The 8729-nt window shown below is 59.2% G+C and overlaps 1 pseudogene; it reads right to left on the reverse strand.

The window, feature by feature from the left end:
* Positions 1-2655: 2655 nt before the first annotated feature.
* On the reverse strand, positions 2656-8311 carry LOC105522468 (annotated as a pseudogene).
* Positions 8312-8729: the final 418 nt, after the last annotated feature.

Here is an 8729-nt window from a genome sequence, read left to right on the forward strand (position 1 = left end):
TGTGTTAGCCAGGATGGTGTCGATCTCCTGACCTCGTGATCCGCCCGTCTCGGCCTCCCAAAGTGCTGGGATTACAGGCTTCTTTGAGGTCTTTTCAACACAAAAGCTGAAGAATTCCTGGGGGGTGACGGTGGGAGCCTGAGGCGAGTCGTGGGGAAGGGACCCCATGCCAAAAACAGTTAATTCTGGGAAAGGTGGTCCGGGAAAGGAAAGCTGAGCCCCTGTGGGGGGTAATGAGGGAGCTCAGGACCCCACCACGGCCAAGGGCTTCTCTCCACAGGCTGCAGGGTCCTGGAGGCGGATGTGGGTGCAGGACAGCTGGTCAGGGCAGGGTCTGGGTGCTGGGCACGCCTCCTGCCCATGGCAGAGGAGTCCTTCTCAGACACTGCGCAGCCTGCGGGGCAAGGGAAGCTCCCACAAGGGGCTGCGTGCCTGACACCCCCTCTCCCTCTGCTCAACTAAGCTCGTGCGTGGGGGAAGGAAAAGGAGAGCTTGGAGCTTTGTGAATGGAGGCAGCTCCTTGCCACCTGCCCAGAGGGGAAGGCCTGCCGGCTTCGGGGGCTGCATCGCCTGACCCTGTTGGACAAACACCTGCTGGGCTTCTGCCGGGGGCCAGGCCTCTTCCAGCTCTTTGTAAATCTGAGCTCATCCGAGGCTCAGGAACCCAGGAACCAGGCACTCGGTTTCCTTCCCATGTGACGGATGCAGTTGCTGAGGCCGGAGACCGAGACTCCCCAACACTCCCAGCATCGATGGAGACCCCAAGACTCCCCAACACTCCCAGCATTGGACGGAGACCCCCGAGACTCCACAACACTCCCAGCATCAGACAGAGACCCCCGAGATTCCCCCAACACTCCCAGCATCGATGGAGCCTGGGCGTTGGCTCCAGGGGATCCTTGCCCTACACACCGCACCCCCTGCTCAGGCCGGCTAGTCCTCAGGGGAATAAGAAAGCATCGTGTCCACCCCAAGACCCAGCGTTCCCAGAGGGCCAGGCGCCCCGGGCCTGGTGAGGAAGGGGCACCCACGGAGGCTGCTGGGAGCTTTCAGGGCGAGGGGGATGGCGCCCGGGATGGGACGCCCAGCCCAGGTTTCAGGCTGGGATTAAGGGCCCTCCGGACCCTCCTAGAATTTTAGGAGAAGCACGAGGGGGTGGGGGCGTTTCTCTCTTCTCTGACGAGATCTGCAGGAGACTTCAGGCACCGCACTGTGGCCCCCACGACAAGCCGAGGAACAAGCCCGCTCACCCCCAAGAAGGCCATGGGGACCACCCACCGAGGGTCCTAGGGGGCTATGGACTGAATGTGCCTCAAGATCCTGCTCTGAAATCCTCACCCCTAAGCTGCTGGTGTCCGGGGCGGGGCCTTGGGAGGGGATGGGGTGAAGCCCCGTGGATGGGTGAGTGCCCTTACAAAAGGGGGCTTCAAGAGCTTCCTCACCCCTTTCCCGTGTGAGGACGCAGCCAGAAGACGCTGTCTATGCCCCAGGAAGCCCTCAGCAGACGCTGAACCTGCCGGCGCCCGGGTCTCCACTTCCAGCTTCTGGAGCTGTGAGTGGTGAATTTCTGCTGCTTATGAGCTGCCTAGTGCACAGTCTTCTGTTCCAGCAGCCAGAGGGACTAAGATGAGGTCCCACAAACTCTGCGGAGATGGCCCCATGGGGGCTGTGTGGCCACTCTGGGCCCCGAACGCACCCCCTGCCTGGCCCCCCACTTCCCTCTTGGACCCTCCTCGACCCCTCATCCTTGAGTCTAGGAGGACCAACCCTGCTCCATCTCAGGTGGGCACCTCTGCAGATCCGGCCTACCAGAGGACCAGCAACGGCCAACGGTGAGCAGGAGGCCCTGGGAACCCACCTGTGCTGCCCGGGATGTCCTCCAGAAACACCGGGAGAGCCGCGCATCCTTAAGCCCGGCAGCTGTGACGGAGGTCACACCTACTTTGCACATGGAATGTGGGTGCCTCCCCGCAGCAGAGGCCATCCCAGAGGGCAGCAGGACAGAGAGGGAGGCAGAGTGCAACCGTGGCTCAGCATCCAAGTCCCTGGATCAGGCCGGACCTGAAGCTGCATGTTCCCCCAGACTTTGCAGCCCTGTGACCCGAGCGTTCTCGCTGAGATTGACTGAGTTTCCATCACCTGCAGGCCAAAGAGATCCAGAATCGGGAGCTGCCCACCCCTGCCCAGCCCGCCTTGCAGGACTCCCCTCAACCTCCTCCTGGCATGCACCATGGCCAGTGACACCATGCCCACACTCCAGCCCCCCAGAGAACACACTTCCTTTCTCGCTGTCTACACCGCCCTTAGGATCAGGCATGTGGAGGGCCCTGGGGAAGGAGCCCTGGGCATGGAGCCCAGGAATGTGCTCTGCCCTTCCCGGGCCCGTGGGGCTCAGGCTCAGCTCTCTCCAGCACAGCTGCAAGACCCTGAGTTCCAGGAGAAGCAGCCCAGACCTGCAGCCCCGTGGGCAGCTGGCACTGGACATCCTACCCCAGGGGCCTCAGAAGGAGGGGGCTGGGCTGGGGTGGGCACATGGGCTGGAGACAGAAAGGCCTCTGCCCCACCAAAGCTCTGCTCCAGCCGGGATTCACCCCAGGAAATGGAGGTCAGCCATCTCCCTCCTCCCTCCTTCCTCTTCCCTCCTCCCTGGTGGGCTCATGGGCTCCGGACTGGGAGAGGAGAAGGGGGGCCTGGGAGGAGGCAAGTTGTCTGTGCCAGAGCCTGGTCCTTGCACTGGGGCCGCTGACAGATGGTGTCAGGGAACCTGGGTGCATGTCAGCACCTGCTGTCAGCAGAAGGCAATTCCACTGAGGGCGTTCAGCCACCGGGTGGGCAGGGCCCGTCCATTCCCGCGTGGACCCTGTGTATCTGGATGCTGCTCCTTGACTTTGGGGAAGGGGGTCAGGGACGGGGAACACCCTTAGGGCGTGGAAGCAGCACCCCACCTCCACATCTGGCCTCCCACTGGTGGAAAATATCCCCACAGTGGGGGCATCTGGTTGGCAGGGAGTTGGGCAGGGCAGGCCCCAGGGGATGTCCCTCAGGGCAGGTGAGCCAGCCTGACCCCAGGACAACAGAGGGGAACCTGCCCACTGGGAAACTGAGGCCCCGCAAGGGTAGACACGCTGGCCTGCGAGGCCGTCCACGGGATGGGAGCGGCCCCTTGGACCTTCCCCTGCCCCGTGACTCAGTGTGCCCTGGCACATCAGTGTGCCCTGGCACAGAGCCCCCGGCCCAGTCCCCGCTCCCCAGGGGCGGCCGCTGCTTTCTTCTCGGCCCTGGCTCGGTTCACAAACCCTTTTCACTGTGTGCCCAGCCCCGGCCAACAAGGGCTTATTCAGCACCGGCCTGTGTCCTGCTGCTGGCGAGGGCAGGGCTGGAGCAGGAGGAACATTTGTGTAACATGGAAGGCATGCTTCTCTCAAAGGGCAGGAGAGGCGATTCCCAGAGAAGGACACACAGGGAGGCCGGCCGTCAGTGACCAGACACCTGACCTCACACACCGGCAATGATGCGCACGTCAGACCCAGCTCGAAGCTGCTCCAGCCCACCCGGCGGACGGCACCAGCGCCCAGCAGCAGCCAGCCCTGCGCAGATGCAAGAAAGAGGCCTCCGCCCTGGGCGGGGGCTGTGCGGACGCCTCTGAGATACAGGTGCCTGTCATCCAGCAGGAGCCTGCAGGTGGACAGCATGGGGGCCGCACACCTGGGGACCAGGCAAGGGGTGTGGAGCACCGTGGGACACCCCACAGCAGAGGACACAGCGTCAGGGCACATCCGCGTGTGGACAGCAGGACAGCAAGAGTCGAAATGGTACGATGAACAAGTTGCAGAACAGAACGGCCACGAACACATTTTATCTAAACATGTCACGTGCCGTGTATGCATATGTGTGTGCGTGTGCATGCGTGTGCAAGGGTGTGCACGTGTGCATGTGCGTGTGCATGCGTGTGTAAGTGTGTGCATGTGTGCAAGGGTGTGCACGTGTGCATGTGTGCACGAGGGTGTGTGCCTGTGTGAGAGAGTGTGGGAGGGTGCATGCGAGGGTTGTGCAAGTGTGCGTGTGGGAGGGTGTGCAAGGGTGTGTGTGTGCACGTGTGCAATAGTGTGGACTGAAGCCACTGGGCCTCTGGTCAAGGCAGACGGGGCCACTCCCCTCCCAGGCCGCTCGGGAACTAAGCCCAGGGATGCATTCCCACGCCCAGGACTTGTTCTAAATGCTCTGCGGGAGGGAGGTTGGTCCCTGGAGGCAGAGATCGTCCTGCCGCTGCTCATGTGAGGACACGGGGAGGGACTGGACCCTCAGACCAGGTGGGGAAGTCCCCTCATGGGGCCGGAGTTTGGCCACCTGCCTCTGTACCTGCATAGCCGAGAAACGCTCTTGCTGGGCCTGCTGAGGAGGAGACAAACTCTAGAAGGTGGCGACCTGATTTGTGAATGGCCCTGAGCCGTCTGATGAATGAGTGGCCCTTCGTGGACCATCCAGCCGGTGGGTTTGGGGCTCAGAAGCCACACTGAGCCACCCCAGGAACAAGCACGGCCCCTGTGGGGGTGGAGAAGGCAAAAGGAGGAGCCCCTCAGTTCCAGGCTTGGAAATTAAGAGGTGTCTGGATCCACCCTCTCCTCCCCTCCACGCTCCACCAGCACTCGCTGTCCTGCACCCATCCTGTTTCCAAAGCAAGTCCACACACGAAGGCCAGGCACTCACTCTGGGCCAGGACTTGTGCCGGGTGCAGGCAGCACAGCTGCGTCGATGCTGCCCTGTCCTCAGGGATGCTCCCTGGGGGATAGCGGCCTCCCTGCCACTCCCCGTGCTGTGCCGGCAAACGTCTAACAGTCAGCAACCTAGGAAGACCCTGACCCGCAGGGACTGCCACTTCCCATGGTGTAAATGCTGCCGCCACAGCCGCCTTCACGTTGCCCCTGTGATGTCGCCGAACATGGCCCTGCAGAAAAGAGTGTGGTGACTCCCAGGAGCTGGCAAGAGGCAGCTCCACTGCCCACCACCCCCTCCCATTGCTCTGTGATTCTCCTAATGGGGGAAATTTACACCATGACCCGCCCAGCGTAATAAAAGAACACTCCATCGCTGACTGTATTTGGAACTTCTTCAGCATTTTATTATGGAGCCCGGCACCTCCGCCTGGATTCTACGATTAACATGGGCTCATTGTCTTCACCGTAGACCCATTCACCGCTCCGTCCCTCCACCCGTCCGTCAACCCATCTCACTTTATTGGACGCGTTTCACAGGAAGTTGTAGACATCGTTATATTTCCACACAAATATTTCAGAAGTATTAACTAGAGTCCAATATCTGTCAACAGTTCTCTTGTTTTAGGTAGAATTTACAGTGGAATTCACAGGTCTTAACGGTCCCGTGAGCTGAGTTCTGAGAAGTACACACACCTGCGTCTCCCAAACCCTCCCTGGGAATATTGTCAGCCCCTGTGGAGCCCGAAGATTTATCAAAGACCTAAAAACAGAGAACTCATCAGCAATCCCACTGCCCCAGTAAAGAGATTTATCAAAGAACTAAAAACAACTCATCCAGCAATCCCACTGCTGGGCAGCTACTCAGGAAATGATTACATCAAAAAGACACCTGCATGTGTTCGTTCATCATGGCACCGTTTGCAATAGCAAAGACACGGAATCAGCCTCGGGCTCCACCAACAGACGGCTGGAGAAGGAGAATGCCGTGCACATGTACGATGGGGTACTATTCAGCCACGAAAAAGTGTAAAATGGTGCCTTTTGCAGGAACGTGAATGGAACAGGAGAACATAGTACCGAGTCAAACAATTCAGAAATGGGACACAGAGCATGTGTCCTCACTTTTACAGGTGGGAGCTGAATGATGGGTGCCCGTGGGTGGACACAGAGTGGGGAGCACTCATTCACGGAGACTCGGGAGGGCGGGGCGAGGGATGAGAAAGTTCCTGGTGGGTACAATGTACACGGTCTGGTGGTGGCCACACGGACAGCCCCGATGTCACCACTACACAGTGTTTCCATGTAACAAAACTGCACCTGTACCGCTTATGTTTACAAATAAAACATAGACCTGGCACAGGTGGCCTACACCTGCAATCCCAACACTGCAAGAAGCCAAGATGGGAAGATGAATTGAGCCTAGGAGTTCAAGGCCAGCCCAGGCAGCAGAGTGAGACCTCGTGTCTACCAACAATAAAAAATTTGCCATGCGTGGTGGCACGTGCCTGTAGTCCCAGGCACTCGGGAGGCTGAGGCGGGAGGATGGCTTGAGCATGGAAAGTTGAAGCTGCAGTGAGCTGTGACTGCCCCACTGCACTGCAGCCTGGGTGACACAGCAAGACCCTGTCTCAAAAATAAATTAATGTAATTAAATAATAATAATGATATAACCACTTTAAAAAGCCAAAAAAAAAAAAGACAATATTGTCATCAACCTAGACACGGTATAATATGGTAGCTATTTATGTTTACATTTAAATTCATTAAAATTAAATAAAATTTAAAAGCCGGCTCCTCAATTGCACAGGCCGCACTTCCTCAATTACATGGGCCACACTTCAAGGGCTCAGCAGCCACATGTGACCAGTGACCACCGTGTGGCTCACGCAGACACGGGCGTTCCCACCACGTATGACCAGTGACCACCACGTGGCTCACACAGACACGGGCGTTCCCATCTCCACAGACACTCCCACTGGACGTGCTACCCTAGGAAGTTCCCACAAGCCACATCTGGCGTTTAAAACTGGGTTTTCTTCCTCCGTGTTGCCCAAAGCCTTTTTAAAAGGCTCTTGGTGGTGCGCTGAGCGCCTTGCACCAGACGGGTTCCCCGTGGCCTGTGGGTGAAGGTGAAATTCATGGGTCCCAGGGGAAGACCTTTCCCTCACTCCCTGGCGAGAGGCCTGGTGTCTGCAGGCTCTCCAAGGCACCTCGCACGAGGGACGCCTGGATCATCCACTGGCAACACGGGCGGCAGGACCGGGGCGTTGACAGCCAGTCGGGCCGTGTGAGGACCACAGCACGGACATCTCGAAACTTCCTAGTGGCTTTCTGACGCCATGGTGCATTTTTCACGTAAGGCGAATGGTTCGCCGTGCATTAGGCTTCCTACGTGGGCCCAATCCTGATGCAGCAGCATGGGATCCCTGCAGTATTTCAACCCCATATAAATAAATCACAGGGTGCAGATTGCAAGCTGGCGGTGATGCGTTCCAGGCAGCCCTGGAGAGCCGCCTTCTTGCAGGGAGGCTGCTGCCCCAGGAAGGAAGCACCCTCTGTCCTCAGGCACCAGGGTGCCCTGCTCTGCACTCCCTCCCGCACACCTGTGGGGCCTCAGCCACGCTGCCTGGCTCCTCTGGGCACCCGGATCGCGGGGAGGAGGGAGGAGGTACCCCGGCCTGTTGGCTCCCATTACCCCTGGAGCAGAGTCCAAATTCCTCAACAAAACCCACTGAACCCCGCTGGGAACACCCTGGGATCCACTGAGCCCTGGGGCCTCCCCTCCTGCACCCCCAACCCTCAGTCTGGACCCCTCAGAGACTCCCAGGCAGGGAAAGCTCACTCTTCCCTCCTCCAGCCTTCACCGGGTGTGTTTTCACCCAGAACGCGGCTGCACCATCGTGGGCAGGCCCTGGAGCTCTGTCAAGGCCCAGGCATCACATGTGCAAGCATTTAAATACAGCCCACCCGGCGGATGCCCTAAGGCAGGCAGGGCCTGGAGCTCAAGCGAGGCCCACGCACTGCAGGTCCTGGCGTTAAATACCACCGCCCCGGCTGACGCCCCGTGGAACTTGCAGAGTGCGCTCCATGCTCCCGCCTTGACAGACTTCACACCAGCCTGGACGTTCAGACTCAAGGTTAGAAATCTCTGCTTCCTGACAAAACGCGGCCACACCCCCTGCCTCCCTCCGTCGCCTCCGGCTTCACCCTCATGGGAAGGGGCTTCGGGCTCTTGCTGGGCCCGCAGTCCGAGTGGCCATGCTGCGTCCACATCCTGCATGGAGTGCCCTTGGCTGCCCCCACACCGAGCACAGCACCGCAGGCAGAGGACGTGGAAGAGGAAGACACGGAGTGCTCGTGGGACCTTTGGCGCAGGAGCTGCAGGAATCCCAGGGCCTTGGGGTACTCAGGATGGGGTCGCAAAGGCAGCTCAGGCCTCAGCTGAACTGGAGGGGAACACAGGACCCCTCTTGCTTGGGGCTAAGGGTGGGGCCTTCAGGCTCAGACCAAAGCCTCGGTCTTGTTGAGGTCTGGTGTGAATTGGAGCCATCTCACAGGTGGTGTGCTGAGCCAGCTCATAAGAGCTGAGCCTTCATGTCCTGGAATCGGGTGAGCTGGCCCATTATACGCAGCACTATTAAAATGAAATCAGCCGGGTGTCGGGGCTTGTGCTACAATCCCAGCACGCCAGAAGACGGAGGAGGGGGCATCACTGGAGGACAGGAGTGAGAGACCAGCCTGGGCAACACAGCAAGACCTCATCTCTACAGATAAAGAAATAAATCGGATCACAAGGTCAGGAGATCGAGACCATCCTGGCTAACATGATGAAACCCCGTCTCTACTAAAAATACAAAAAAATTAGCCAGGCGTGGTGGCGGGCGCCTGTATTCCCAGGTACTCGGGAGGCTGAGGCAGGAGAATGGCGTGTACCCGGGAGGTGGAGCTTGCAGTGAGCTGAGATCGCGCCACTGCACTCCAGCCTGGGCGACAGAGCAAGACTCTATCTCAAAA

This window comes from Colobus angolensis, unplaced genomic scaffold (genome assembly GCF_000951035.1).
Source record: "Colobus angolensis palliatus isolate OR3802 unplaced genomic scaffold, Cang.pa_1.0 Scaffold43, whole genome shotgun sequence".
NCBI classification, from domain to species: Eukaryota; Metazoa; Chordata; class Mammalia; order Primates; family Cercopithecidae; genus Colobus; species Colobus angolensis.